Raw genomic sequence first — 16,563 nt, forward strand, 5'->3', positions numbered from 1 at the left:
TAAACAAGGTGTCCCAGGCTGAAGTGTCCGGACTTATATAGCTATATATAAATTTTAAAAAATCAATTGAAAATTCCTCTTCCAAAAATCAGTTAAAGTTATAGTTTTTGAGTTATAAAATATTTAGACTGGATGAATCCAGAGCGCGTTATAATCAGACGTGCGTATGGGGGCGGAAGTTCAACTCAGTGCTTTGAAAAGAGCCCCGAGGTCGGTTTAGCGACGTGAGAACAGCGTTGTTTAAATTACATAAGTGACTCCCACTCACGCGAATTACAAATACATTTTTTCGTCCCCACTCTGCTATTTATATTTAAGGTTCACGTTGTATCTGAATTCAATATTTTGGATAAAGAGTTTTAGAAAAATAAGAATAAACTACCGCCTGAAAGCTCTTAAAACACATAAAATGTTTTAGATAGACATTTATTTCAAGAGAATATTTCAAGAATTACCCGCGAACTCAGGACTTCCCTGCATAAACTCGCGAGTTGTCGCATGTAGGTCGGTCAGAAACACCTGACGCCAGAATATCCTTTTCTCGAAGGGCGGTCACAGGAACGCATTTTGACAACTGAGCGTGTCGATTATGAAAGCGGGAAGAGGGGACGTGAGCAGGAGCGTTGCCGTGGCTAGACAGGGGCACCTGACGCCGACGCACCGTGAATTCGAAGGATGACCACAGGAACACATGTCGACCACCGTGCGAGTCGGTTACGAGAGCAGGAGGAGGAGGGCAAGTGCGTTGTCGCGGGTAGGCCGGTCAGGGGCGCCTGACGCCAGCGTACCTTGAACGTTGTTTTGAGAGGTTACTTGCTATTAGGCTTCGAGCCAGTTTCAGGGCTACCTGAATGCTTTGTATACGATGCTGGTGTTTCTGTTTTCTTGGCAACGCGGTTTTGTTCGCAGGACTTCCTGGTGATTGTTGTTTGACGTTCGTGACATGCATAGTACATGTTGTGTTCCCATCCTAAGTATTTCCGGCCATTAATGGTTTTGGACCAAACGAGCCTGTCTTCGCCACTTCGAGGTGTCCGACCTTTGGGTCGTCAGGTATTTCCTGTAAGACTCTTTCTTGGGCTTGTTTCGGTATGCAGATCTTTCATTGTTCATCATGGGTGAAATCGTTGAAATCCAGAGTATGTAAAATGTGCCGGTAAAGCCGCCCGTCATGTATACGTCTAGGACCTATTTCTCTGTATATAGCAGGTTTCGTAAGATTTTTTTGGATAGGGTTCCGCAATTAGGTTATCGGCTCCACGGCGGTGTTTCAACTCGAAATCCCATTAGCTTAGTTTCATAGAATCGCGAGCTAGGAGGCCTAAGGGATAGACGATCTTGTCGAGACACTTTAAGGATAGGTGGTCGGTCAGGACGGTGACCCTCCAAATAAGCCCACGTCTTCCATACTCCCCATTTTACAGTAAGAAATTCCAGTTTGGTGGCGAAGTAGTTGCCTTCGGCCTTATTAATGGAGCGGCTGGCGTAAGCGATAATTCGCTCTGTGTTTCCATCCTGCTGTGTGAGCACGGCACCGAGTCCTGCTCTGCTGGCGTCGGTTTGAAGGGTGAACCCTATGGTCCAGTCAGGGCAAGCGAGAATAGGAGCAGACGTGGGCCTGTCTTTGAGAACTTTAAAGACTTGCTGTTGGGTTTCTGTCCACTGCCATTTGGCTTTTTTCATGAGTAGTTGGTGTAGAGGGGCTGCTACACGGGCTACATCCTTAGTAAATAATCAGTATCCAGATATGAGTCCTAGAAGTCCGTTGATTTCTTTTAGGTTTCTCGGCGGCGGTAGATCCTTTATGGCTGCTATTTTGTCAAAGTCCGTGTGGAGGCCCTCTTTGTGTAACACCTGCCCAAAGTATTTCAGCTTGAAGCGGAGAAATTGTCATTTTTCTTTGTCCAGTTTTAAGTTTTGCTTCATGGAATCTTTCAAAGACATTTTGTAGAACTTGGATATGTTTGTCACAAGTTTCGGTCTCTTCTAAGTATGCGAAGGCGTTCGGTGCCATGTCTGGCGTAATGACTTTGTCGCGGAGATCTTGGAACGTAGACGGAGCGGCGTGTAACCCAAAATGCATCACGGTGAATTTAAAAAGCTCCTTTTCGGGTACGGTGAAGGCTGTGAGAGGCTTGCTTTCTTCGGTTAGCGGTACGTGCCAATAACAGGTATTTGGCTCCTCGAAACTTGTCTAGGTTGGAGTTCATTGGTTCAAAAACGTGTAAATTACTCAATTTTCAATATTTTTAGATTATCCTAGTTCAGGCAATGGCCACAACTTCACAGACTAAAATGCCGTTTGGTTTTTTGATTTCAAATAAGCCGTTCTCCCGGAATCATGCCGGTCATGAACACACTTTTTTTACATGGGTGTCTTCTGAGTGGCGCCATACGTATTATAATAAAGATTTTGGGTTCAAACTTGCACAATTTACTTTTCAAATGTGAATAAATTTTTCTACCACAAGAAATTAAATTCAAACCAAAAAGACAAATATTCCTCAAGTAAAGTTAAATATTTAACCAACAAAAATTCAATTTATACGAAAATAGATACATTTTTTTAATTAAACAGACAGATTAAAAACAAAATAGTTGAATTTTCTTTCAGAAAAAATTCAGTTTGACTTCTTAACATCAAAATATGAGTTTTAGATTAGAAGAAAATTTTGCATGAAGTTACTTGAATTTACAACCTGAAAAGGCGATTTTTCAAAAAAATAGTTAAATTTTGCGAATAAGTAATATATCCTGTTGAAGAAAAAAATGAAAACCTGTTCGGGACCTATGTGACGTTTCATTTTACCTACCTGTGTTTCGTCCTGCCGGACGTTTCATTCTAGGAAGGGTTTTGGAGTTGGGATTTATTTTACAAGTAAAAGGTAGTAACTAGTTGAAGTATAATAAAATAAGCTGTGTATATTTTTTTCTACTTAGGTGCAGTTCTATTGCAGTTCTGATGTGTGAGCGGTGTGTGCATTTTGCGTGGACAATCTTAAATACGTATGCGCGTGCGCGCGCGCGTGTGTTTATGCGAATAACAAATGTAAGGTGTTATAATATAGAGCAAGTGGTTCGCGGCCCAAGTCTTCCTCCCTACGATAGGTATAGGTCAAGTACATGATGAGAGGATGCCTTGGTCGTCATTGAATGGAACGGTCGCTGGAGCAAGAAAAAGGTGGAAACGGAGGTAGATGCGTTGCCACGGGTAGGCTGCTCAGGGGCACCTGACGCAAGCATACACTAAATTCAATGTTTGGCTACAGGAGCACATGTCGACCACAAAGCGAGTCGGATACGGGAGAATTTTAAATCTTTTTTCTTACAGTTTTTATTAAAATAAACATAAAAACTCCAAGAAAAAGAATTTAAAATTCTATAAAATACTCTTTCGTTTATCTCTTCAGAATAAACGTTTCTCGGTTGAATAATTTGAAAATTAAAGTATTAACGTTATGAGCGTTTATTAACTATTATTTAAAACTTTTATTGCTAAAATAGAATGAGAATAGAAAGGTTTGCACTTGTAATAGTTGAAAACATAAATAACAATAAGCATGAAGGATTGTTTGCACGAATTACCAAATATTACTCACATCTGAATAGCTTAAAAATCGGCCGACGACTGCCGACGTTTTTCTACGTACTGAAGATTCAAACCGTGATAGTGGCGTATCTATCCGACAGTAAATTTATTCACGAGTATTTTAAAAAACAAAAATTCAATTCGGTTGAAAATTGACGAGTCGTCGATTTTTTGCGCGAACAAATCCAAAATACCCCACTGTGCGCCGCCTGGTCGTCTACTGCGAGCGTATGGCGGCCAGAGGAGTTGGACCGGGTGAGAGCTTCTCGAAGTTTCTCGGTTCGCTGCATCCAGCGAAGTACCGCTTCCGCGTCGCGCGGTTAGGTATAATGCCTGGCCCCACGCGAGGCGTCGGCGCACTGAATGGTTGTGCGTGGGACTGAGCGTGGCTCGGTAGCCCGCTAGGATTGAATTGACACTCTATGCGATAGCACGATACAAATATAGATAAGTAAAACAAGTTACGTAATAAGATCTTTAACAAAAATACACTTGAACTTAAAATTAAAGCGTCCGCGTATATATGCTTTCTAGAACTGCTAGCCTACTGTGGCTGGGAATATGGTGATATGCGGAGCAAGGGAGGCCTTGCCACACAAAAGTCACAAACAGGCACGAGGCACGCACGATTAATGTCCAAAAAAAGCCCGAAATCGGACATTATTCCAAATTTCAGTTATATAGGGGAGGGGGGGGGGGGTCCGAGACCGAGCTACGTGATATGACACTTGGATGTTAAAAAAGGCATGGCCACAAAAATGTTGACTAAAAAACAATAATCGATTCAAAAATATTACAACACAAAATAAATAAATTTTAATCCAAATAGTGGATTTTTAAACCAGAAAGATGAATTCTCTACAAAAAAAAAAACAATTTTTACAGAATACATGTATTAACAATTAGGGGCCTTATATAATGCACTTAGCATCATAGGAGGCAGGGGGCCGACGAGAATGCCACGGTGAACCAATTGAGTGGGAGGGAGATATCAAACATGGAATATAGAAATATCAATAATCATTTCTTCCGATAATCATTACATAATTGCTGTAAGATGAACAATTTTTGTAAATAAAGTCATGAAATCGCAACTGTGTATTTTTGTGATCAAGAAAATAATATATTTTCTACTTTCTAAATCTGAATCAGGTAAATTTAACTGAATAATTTAACAATCAATGAAAATTACCTGACTTTTAGTTAAAAAAACACTGATTGATTCACTGAGAATCTAGTTCATACCTGATCGCGCTAGAACAAAACATATTGCAAACTCATAGTTTGTTAAATTTCAGATCAGTTGAAAAAAATTGCCTCGATAAACGAAGTGATTAAAAATTATTTAGCACTACTTCCAAACTACCTGAAGATAAAATTAATAACATTTTCCTATAATACACGAAGGAAAAAATCTAAGTAAAATAACCAGGGTATTTCTTAAGCGTTTACCAGCAGGTTTTTTTTGTTATTCTAGCTAGAATTTATGCATTTTAAGCACGAGTATGTCTTATACCAGGAAAGTTAAGCATTCTATGCTGAGAAAACAGTCTCGCTGAGCCAGAAAACCATATCACGTGACCTTGCTGTCATTGCAAGAAACCCCTGGTGTTTCGGTATGGGTTTATGCGCTCCGCATTTTCCCAATATACCTGCTAAACAGCAAGCGCTGGGTTGCATGGCTTACGACCTTCATTGTGAGAAATCCATACAGAAATCGCAAGGATTTCTTGCGACGATAGCACTGTCAACTGAGAGCTTTTTTCGCACAGCGATACTACTTTCAAAGCATACGCTCGAGCTATATTACTATTGCGCTCTATTTCATTGTTGGAGGCTTTGCACGCTTATATAGTCAGTTTCACAACAGCGTCCTCAGCGACACCAGAAGGACGTACGTCCGAAAAATAAATCACCTATGATATGGAACTCAGGAAATGTTAGTCTAAAATGTACTGTGAGTTTTGATCCAGTATTATTTGTTTGAGATCCGGAAAAGACGCATTGTGTCATGTGGGTAGCCTACACGAGTCGGTTCGAAGCCGTGTTTTTGTGCTCGCATCCAAAAGGACACAAAACGACTCGCACAGCCACTGCACACTATATGCGAAAGTGAAAGGACTTTGTAAGGAATTGGCTGAAGAGGTAGAAAGAGGTACGGAACGCTGGCGAATTATGAGACAGGGATAAAATATGTGTGACCGCAAAAATGGAGGATGAGATCATTACCAAGCTCTTTGGGAAGACGCATAATTTGTGGGAAGTCCAAAAAGCTGTGACAAGAAAGGGATAGGCGTGGGCGAACGAAAATATCCACCGCGACTGTTCGAACGTAGTATTTGCAGATACGAAAGTAGAAGTGTTTCGTGCTGATAGTGGGGCGGGGTGCTGAATTCATGGACAGGGGAATAAGAATGAAGGATGTGTGATACAGAAAAGAGGGCGTCACAAAAAACTCGACACACGACGAAATGGATGGGGAGGGTAGGAGGCTGCTAGTCTTGTTGGGAGAGGCGGGATGGTTTATTTTCAACGACAATACCAGAGGAAAGGAAGAGGATGAATTTACGTACGCGGCTATAGGGGACATCGTAACAGACTACAATCTGTCAAAAAAAAGAAAAAAGAACCTGATGGTTAGAATGTAAATGGGCAATGAAATGGGCTCGGAGTACTTTTCGGTTATCGCGACATTGAAACGTGAAGGCCCGAAGCGCAGTAGGGGGAATAAGGAGAGAAAGGGAAATCAGAAAAAATGGTATACAAGAGGAAGAAGTAAGCAAGCTGATAGACAAATTTAACCCAGGTGCAAGCGTGTGGGCAGGTGACATTGGACAAAGAGGGGAGGGGTAACACGGGACTTTAAAAATGGGAGGAGATATGAAATGAGGTTTGAATATGGTATACAAATGAAAAATAGAGGGTAGCAGTAAATAGAGGAAGAGATGCAGAAGGAATCAGAGTACCTGAAAGTTTTAAAAATAGAGCATGCAGATATTGGATGAATGGTGGATAGAATGTAGAGTTTGTAGGTATTGTCCGAAATCATAGGCGGATGTGTTGAGAGGTGTACATGTGACGAAGGTTGGGGGGAGGGGGCATGGAAGTGAATGAAGTGAACTTTAAATGGAAATAGTCCAGGGGAAGAATAGATGAAGATGCTGGAATATCTGAGAGAGACAGAAAATTGGGAAGTACTGTTACGGAATTGAATCCAATGTTAAGATTGATAATGCTAATAAGAAACGGAAGCCTTGTGCAATTTCACACGCACTCAGAAGTAAGAATAGTAATTAAGATTACATGTAGAAAATACGTGGAAAGATGTATGGAAGGCTTGATTAAACTCATAAAAGGGAGAGCGTACAAATAAAAGAAAGCAGTTAACCCTAGAACGATCCACGTAGCTGGCTCATCCTCTAAACGTCCACCGGGGCTGTACGCTACCCGAAACTTGTACCGTGTCACAATGCTTTCTATTTATAGTATAACAATTTTAAGGTAGGGAATTTTTTTGTTTTTTAATATAGAAAACAATGGTCATAATAATATCCTCTTTATTTTTCGATAAATGTTAAATAATTTTTAAACGTGATAAAAGACCTAAAAACTCAGCAAAATTGACGTTTTTCATCAAAAATAACTTAGTTTCGCAACAATATGAGCGATTTAAAAAAAAAAACGGATTTCGAAAAAATAATAGTCACACTTTAAAGGCATACAAGCCACTTTTGCTTTTTTTCTTTAAAAAATATAATAATTTGAACATAGGAAGTAGAAGAAATTAGAGGAATCGGACAAATTACAAAAACCTTAAAAAATACTAGTAAAATTGATTATTAAAATTCAGGTTTATTATAAATAATCCAACATGATTATAAATAATCAAAAATGAGAAAATAATACTTAAAATATGGTAGAATGAATAGCCATATTTTAAGTATTATTTCCTCATTTTTGACTAGTATTGTTTAAGATTTTTTCCATTTGTCCGATAAATTACTGAGATAATTCTCAAACTTAAACCGTCCACTGGGATTGTGCGCTACCCCAGACGATATTCACGTCCACACAAAACTCATAGAATACAACCACCTCCGACCATGAGTAGCGAAAGGAAGAAGTCGGAACATAATAAAAGGAAGATAATAAAAATGCGGTCGCGGTAAACAAAAGTTGAAATTACACCGTCCCGGCTTGCGAAAATGAAACTCTCTGTACCTGAGGCCCTGGTGATCTAAAGAAAACTTCTGCTTCCTTTACTTCGGCTTTTAGAAGTGAAGCATCTGGATGGAGTAATGCACTTTCCGCACTTCTGATGTCAACATGCAGGCCAAGGGTCTTGACCGCCTCCTCCGTGGCTTTGTAAAGGAAATCTCCTTTGCCAATCATCTTGTGTACTTTGAATATTTTTAGAAGGGGATCCCTGCTATATACAACAATGTAATCTGTGCTTAGAACAATTCGATTATGAAGATATTGGGGATTCAGAAGGCCTCGTCCAACATGAGGGCGTTATGTGTATAATCGCGGAAAGGACGAATTTATATGCAAGCTCTTATGCATATGCATGCTGTTACCTATGGCGATATCAAGCGCCGTACGGTCGTTCTTCGTCCCTTTAACCAACCTAAACGAGTAGGTAGAACAGGGACGGCAAGCATGTTAGTCGCAGATAACTTAATAGGTATGTACAGGTGATATTTAAAAGGCGATGATTAGTGTCGCCGCAGACGAATCTAGGAGAATTTCGTAGTACGAGATATATAGACAAAAGTGTGATACAAAAAATCTGAGGACTCATGGCATCGCCCTGAAAGACGCACTTTTTGAAGATGATGGTTTTCGTTGTCACACAATAATTTCCAGATGAAATAGTAAACTTAGTTCTCCAAGGGGGCATTAATCTTTCTATGCATCTCACTATGTGGAATGGAATGGAAGCTTCTAATGTGTCCCCTAAGGTTTTTAATATTTCTTGCACCTTATTCCTTAACACAACCCCCACAAACTCCGGTCCCACGACTCACCGTAGATGAACAACGCCCTTGTTAGGCTAATTTTCATCGCATAGACCGCCGAGGCTCTTCCAGAGTGCGAGGCGGGAAACGAACCCGCAAGCCGACGCGACGAAGTGGGTCCAAAGAATACACTTTAGGCCCCACGACCATCGTCCCACTACTCATCCCACTATGTGTGGATGAACCTTCAAGCTTTCTGACAGACAGATGATAATCCTATGAGAAATTGAATTCAAAGATTTCCGTTAGTCCTCCAGACAATTGACAAGGCGCGGTGTTGGGCTGCTGCATCTTAGCAGACGCACTGTAAATTAGCAGGTTCTCTCGGCAACCTGCTACACCTTTCTGAGAGCCACGTTGTTTGTAGATCTCTCTCCACACATGCTCAATTCTTCGAACAATCACGTTGTATAGGACAGCTGTAAAGATCTTATACAGTTATTGGCTTGTAATTCTCTGGGTTGAGCAAGTTGCCCTTTATGACTTTAAATATGGGGTGTATATGCGGGCCAGATTTATATGCAGCAGTGATTGATAGACATTCCTCCTCATATATTATGAGGTCGTCGCAAAACTTTTTGAAAAAGCTAATATTATCAGTATTTTCTTCCAACTCCAGTGTTTACGGAATCTTGTATACCTCTCTCCGAATAGCCTCTACCTCGCTAGGCTTGGGTGGATTTTTGAAAGAAACAGGGTGATCGCTGAAGAGACGCGATAAGTCAGCAAGAAACTTGACTTTGACTCCTTCAGTGTTTGATTGAACATTCTCACTTCTTGGGCGAATTTTAGGACCCTTTCTGCAAAGGGGCTACCTGATATTCCGTTGCCCATCACACACTGAACACGGGACCCATTCTGTCTTTCCATGCAATCTTCTTTTTCACTTGATGCAAGCAACTTTTGTTGTTTTGATTCAACTACTGTTTTACTCTTCAATTTCAATCAGCCAAAGCTGTTGGAGCACCATAAACTGTAAAATTGATTGTCCATAGGTCAGACTCCTCCGAGATATCACGAAGGTAGACATCTATTTCTGCCAGATCTTGGGTCTCAGGAAGATCCTGCATGTCAAGGTTACATAATTTATATATCATTTTAATTTTACATTTCACATTTATTCGGAAAAAAATTGGAAACATTCGGAAGAAAATAAACAGTGGGACACAGGTGCAAATTCGCAAAGCATCGGAATAAACTGTTGGGACACTATAACAGTTATGCAGAAAGAAATATTGAAAGTTTAAGAAAGAAGTACATGCTGCTGGAAAGTTCGAAGAAAGTTCGGAAAGACGTCGGAAATCTTTGAAAAGTGAGGCGTTCGGAAGGAAATCGGAAGAAAAGTTCACATACAATTCGGAAAGAATCAGAAAGGAATCTTCTTTCCGAGACTTTCCGTTTCTTCCGCTAAAGTTTCCGAGATTTGCGAAGCTCCTCCGGTGAAATTTTTTTTATCCATTCCTTTGCTACCTTAGTAGCATATTTATTATAGATTTCAAGGGGCTTAGATGTAGAAATTTCGTAGCATGATCTTGGTAATTCATTAACCAGTTATAATCACCATCACTGCATGATTTTAAGTCAATTAGGTTCATTTGACCCCGCAGATTAAGTCCATTTGATACTATGGACTTCACAACTATGCCGCTTTTTGGACGTCCTTTTTACAATTACAAGTTTTACAGTAACTCACAAATAGTTCACAAGATGCATTCGAAATTTTCCGTTTACTGTTTGTATAACAGAAGATTTGATCACTTTCTCCATGTGCAGTGTAAACATCTGGTTCTAATAGTTTTTTAAAATTATAGTCAACTGCAACTATGTAAATTAAAATATTACTTTTATTTTTTCATTTTAACATTAAACGAAATTCACTACCAATTTTTAAGAGTTCATAAAATCAGATTAGTGATAGTAAGAAGAACTATTTCTCGAATACAGTACTTCAAAATCTCGTAACGTTTATACTAAATATTGCAATTGAACGACTGGATTGTAAAATGGTACTTAAAGTCTCATTTTTTAAAATATTGAAAAATCTTGATTTTTCAAACATATATTCTTATTAGAAATTAAAATGCGTATATTTTTTTCCTCTTAAAAGAAGTTAGAGGTCTGTCCATTTTTTAGTTAACTTCGAAAAACAAGAATTTTGAAAACTGAAGATATTCCGTCTTTTTCACTTCAGCTCGCTCTAATTAAGAGAATATAGAAGATTTTTACTTCAAATTTGGAGGAGTTATAGCTAAAATACACTTTATGCGGTGAAATATTTGAAAACTTATTTGTTTTGTTATGAAAAGTTGTTAAATCATGTTTTTCTATTTAAGTATACGAAAATGTTTCCAATATTTTCAATCTCAAAGTCTATCGACGTAAGTTTAAGCTATAAAAAACTTCTAGCGGGTAAAATGTTCATTAGATTTAGGAGAAGTTTTCTGAAAAGTTTCATTTTAATTGAACAAAGTTTTAATAACCTACGAGTGTTATATTCTCTCAAGCTCGCGTCGCGAGCACATAACTCAGTGGCGGCTTTTAGCTGGGTAAGCACGGCCATCTAGGTAAGTTGGAAAATTGTGTTTTCCCACATCAATTTCTTTGTTTTTTTAAATAATAATATAAGGAAGTATTTATAATATTAAGTATGAACTGGTTTATTTTTTATGTATTTTATAGTTTTCCAATAATAATAATAATAATAATAATAATAATAATAATAATAATAATAATAAGTAAAGCCAAATAACCACCAAGGCACCGAAGTCCCTCAATTGGAAGGTATGGCTAACTACTGGTCGGGTGTTTGGGAAAAAATGAGCAGATGCAATTTGGACACTGCGCAGTTCAAACTGGAGGAAGCAAGGACAAGCAATAGCCCTGAAATGCATCTGACAAACATCACAGCTTTGGATGTTTCAGAAGTCTTGAAAAGGGCAAGTAATTGGAAAGCTCCAAATCCGGACATTGTGCACAACTTCTGGTACAAGTACCTGACGAGTGTGCATTTTGCGTTGGCAAGGTGTTTTCAGAAGATTATTGAACACCCAGATCTGATGCCAGGTTTTATGCTCCAAGGTACTAAGTATATGATACCAAAAAAACCAGAGGCTCAAAATCCATCTGACTTTCGACCGATAGCCTGTCTTCCAATAATTTATAAATGTCTTACAGCTATCATTGCAGATAAGGTATATTCTCATTGCGACGAGAATGACATTCTTACAGAAGAACAAAAAGGATGTTGTAAAAAATCACGAGGCTGTAAAGATCTAGTCACTATAGACGATGTTGCCATGACTCAAGCTCGTAAGCATCAAAGGAACTTACACATAGCATACATTGACTACAAGCAAGCATTTCCTTCAGTGCCGCATGACTATCAAGTATTCCAAGTATTTTGATCATGGACAACCAAGGATAACTAGATCAATACACTTTACGACGGGTATATTTCAAGGAGACTCCTTCAGCGCACTATGGTACTGTTTAGCGTTGAATCCATTGAGCAAGACACTAAACAGCATGTCTCATGGGCTTGGAATTCATGATAATGAAGATGGTCATCAAGTGACCCATCTTCTTTACATGGATGACCTGAAGCTATATGCTAGTTCAGCCCAGAAACTGAAACAGGGGATCTATGTCACAGAGCAGTTTTCCAATGATATCCACATGGAGTTCGGACTAGATAAATGTAGAACAGTGCATTTAACCAGAGGGCAATTAGGGACCGCAGAGTTAGACAACGAGTTCAAAAATGACATCGAGGCAATGGCTGGAGGCGAATCATATAAATATATGTGTATTCTTGAATCTGAAGATATTCAACATACGATAGTTAAGACAAGCGTAACGACGGCCTTCACTACGAGAATCAGATTAATTATGAAGAGTTTTCTCAACTCCGCAAACAAAATCAGGGCGATCAACAAATATGCCATCCCTGTCCTCACGTACTCCTTCGGGCTCATAAAATGGTCTAACACCGACCTTGAAAAGTTAAACAGAATTGTTCGCGTAGAAATGACGAAGCACCGAATGCACCACAGAAATTGAGAGATTGAAAGGGTAGTTCTGCCACGACATTTAGAGGTAGGGGCGTTGTAGATCACAAAAAATGTGTAAGACATAAGTTATACAGTTGGGAGACTATTTTAAAAGTAAACAAGATGTTGCGCTTTACAGCACTATCTGTAAAGCGGATCTTGACAACACGCCCTTAAATTTGTCCTCAGATGGGGCCTTAAATATGCGAGAAAAAAAGGTGGAAGAGTCTACATCATCGACATTGGTTGTTCGCTTAACCGAGATTTGCAGTCAACATATACAACCATGATCCACAAGAAAATATGAAGTACACACAAAAATTAACCAGTTCATTAGAGTGATCCAAAATAACGTATGTTCGAATTTTGACCATCCAATACTAGAAACTCAATCTTCATAGTGGATAAACTCTTGTGTATTTTTTTCAGATTAAAAAAATAATAATTGAGCGAGCGCATCGCTAATTAATTTCTTATGGACTTTAACAAAGAAAAACATATATTTTTCTTCAAGTGTGAATTATTCATATAAATAATTGTAATGAAATAACGAAATTTAAGACGCTTAATATTCAGGATATAATAAGCACCCCAAAAAATGTGTTTATTAAAAAAGTAATTAGGAATTATCTTTTTTTAACTACAAAAATGTTGGTTTTTGACTAAAAAGGCCGAAAATGACGATTTTCAGGAGCTCATTTGGGCCCATAAATATATTTTTTTAGTTAAAAATTACAACAGTTATTCTTCATAGAGTCAAGAATTGATCATTTAAAAATGGATTATTTTGAAGCTCAATATAAATAAGATAATTAGCAAAAACACGAAGAGATTCGTCCCTAAAAGTCGGAGGGAGTCCATAAATAACTACACGATTATGCACGGGGCACCGGTGGTGCACCGTTCCTAATCCGCTCAAACACCTTAAACGATAAAAAGAAATTATTATACCTAAAGTTATACCAGTATTCCATTATTTTTCGGAGGAAAAAAAAGTAATGGATATTTGGACCTTAAAATTGAAAATGAAATTTGAAACAAATTTATGAGAATTTTGATTAGAACACTTTCATCATTGAGTATTATTATTTTCTTAATTTACTATTATTTAAGCAATGTTAATAAATGATATTAATCTATCAGATATTAAAAAAATAGAATATTTCTAAAAATTCTTTAAGAAACTAAATTTCAGAAATTTATTTCACTATGATTATAAATATATTACTTATTTTTTCAGAATTTTAAACATTGCAAAAAGAGTAATTAATTAAAAAAGAAAATGGTTAAAGAAATAAAACTGAAGAAAACATAAAATAGTATAAGAAAAAAAAAATTAAAAAATTAAATAAAAATTTTTCTTCTAAATTACAAAATTTGAACAAAATAATTGTTGAAATAAAAGTAATACATATTTGGACCTTAAAATTGAAAATTAAATTTTACACAATTTATGTGAATATAATTTAGAATACTTTTATCATCAAGTATTATTATTTTATTAATTGATTAATTATTATGTAAACAATGATAATAAATGATATTAATCTATCAGATATTAAAAAAATAGAATATTTATAAAAATTCTTTAAGAAATTAAATTTCAGAAATTTATTTCACTATGATTATAAATATATTACTTATTTTTTCAGAATTTTAAATATTTCAAAAAGAGTAATTAATTAAAAAAGAAAATGGTTAAAGAAATAAAACTGAAGAAAACATAAAATGGTATAAGAAAAAAAATAATTAAAAAATTTAAAAAAAATTTTTCTTCTAAATTACAAAATTTGAACAAAATAATTGTTCAAATAAAAGTAATACATATTTGGACCTTAAAATTGAAAATTAAATGTTACACAAATTTATGTGAATTTTATTTAGAATACTTTTATCATCAAGTATTATTATTCTCTTAATTGATTAATTATTATTTAAACAATGATTATAAATGATATTAATCTATCAGATATTAAACAAATAAATCTGTAAAAAAATAGAATATTTTTAAAAAATTGTTTAAAAAATTAAATTTCATCAATTTATTCCCCTATGATTATAAACATATCACTTATTTTTTCAGAATTTTAAATATTGAAAAATTCGGAATAAAAACTAATTTTCTAAGAAATCTAAATGGGGAAACATAGAACAAGTGAAAAATATACAAAGGTGGAAGTCTGGGTCTCACTATCTGAGTACAAAGTGAGTTGCTTACTGCTCCGCCCACCAACCAATAATTCCCTCAGATTAATAAAGGTGCAAATGCAGAGTCAGCTTGCACATTGATATTTGACGAGTTTATGAACTCTGATGAATTTTGTTAGCTAAAATCACCCAAACTTTCGAATTCCATGCGCTTGTTCAATTATTATTTTAAAATTCTGAAAAAATACACAATAGTTTATTCACCATGAAAAATCAGTTTCTAGTATTGGATGGCCAAAATTCAAAAATACATTATTTTGGACTACCCTACAGTTCATACTTAATATTATAAATAATTCTTTATATTATTTTAAAAAAACACAGAAATTGATGTGGAAAAATACAATTTTTCAACTTTCCTAGATGGCTGTACCTACCCAGCTAAAATTCACGTCTGAGTTATGTGTTTGCTGCGTTGCTCGAGCGAATAAGAGAATCGCAGGTTATTAATACTTTATTCAATAGAAACGAAACTTTTCATAAAACTACTACGAATTCTAATGACCATTTTATCCGCGAGAAGTTTTTGATAGCTTAAACTTACGTCGATATACTATTCGATTGAAAATGTTAGAACCATTTTCGTATACTAAACCAGAAACACATTATTAACAATTTTTCATAACAAAACCAATAAGTTCAAACTATTCCACCGCTTTAAGTATACTTTGAACTATAATTCATCTAAATGTGAAGTAAAATGTTCAATATTCTGTTAATTGGAGCGAGTTAAAAAAGACGGAATTTCTTCAGTTTAAAAAAATGTGTGTTTATTGAAATTATTCCAAAAACGAAGAGAGCTACAACTTTTTTAAAGAGAAAACAAGATGCGCATTTAAATTTTTGAATAGCCACATATGTTTGGAAAATTAAAATGTTTAAATGATTTTAAAAATTCCGAGGGGCTTCCTCACCATCAGCGATCGGACTTTATGTTCCCTTATACAATCCAGCGGTTCAATTGTGCTTTATTCCACACAGATCGGTTGATATTTTGTTTGTTGTACAACGCGCATAACTTCTCAAATTTAACTATTGGAATTGATAGACTTATATGACAATTGCATCATATTATTGTAGGTTTTATTATTGGCCTAATGCTGAATGGTTATAGCAGACAGCCACATTCTAGGCCTATTGAACAAGAGGTTTCAAAAATGTTGACCTCTTCACAAAAGTTTGAATTAGTCAGTGAAAAAAATCGCTTAAGAACGTAACAAACTTCACTGCAAAGATAATTTTATTTCGAACAATGTTTATATTCATGCCACCGTTATATAATAATTATGAATAAAGTTACAGTTGGGTGAATGTACTAAGAGATCAAGTAATGCATTTGTTATGGGTATGCATTATAAAAAAATTGCTTGTACGAATAGGATGGATAATGTAACTAAAACTAAAAGTTCAATACATTTTTTCCAAAGGAAGTATCGATTTCTTTTTTTTTATATAGTCATATAAGTTTAGACACTTAGTTCTGGGACACTCTGTATAACAACGTTTAGTTGGTATTTCTTTTTGTTTCGGTGGTGTAATTATCATTCAATATAAAATTGTTTTACAAAAATGTTGAAAAATTGTTAATAATTTTTTTCCGATGCTCAACATGAATCGGACTTTTATAACTTTCAGCATTTCGTTTATCGAGGGAATTCTGAGCAAGAAAAGACTTCTCGCGACAAAACTGAGGAGA

General features: G+C 36.3%; 1 protein-coding gene across 6 annotated transcripts in view; it reads right to left on the reverse strand.

Moving 5' to 3' along the window:
* The window catches only part of LOC117181399 (glycoprotein-N-acetylgalactosamine 3-beta-galactosyltransferase 1-like), a 165,225-nt gene that overhangs the window by 2,562 nt on the left and 146,100 nt on the right, over positions 1 to 16,563 (reverse strand). The window lies entirely within an intron of this gene.

The sequence above is a fragment of the Belonocnema kinseyi genome, chromosome 10 (assembly GCF_010883055.1).
Source record: "Belonocnema kinseyi isolate 2016_QV_RU_SX_M_011 chromosome 10, B_treatae_v1, whole genome shotgun sequence".
In the NCBI taxonomy this organism is placed as follows: Eukaryota; Metazoa; Arthropoda; class Insecta; order Hymenoptera; family Cynipidae; genus Belonocnema; species Belonocnema kinseyi.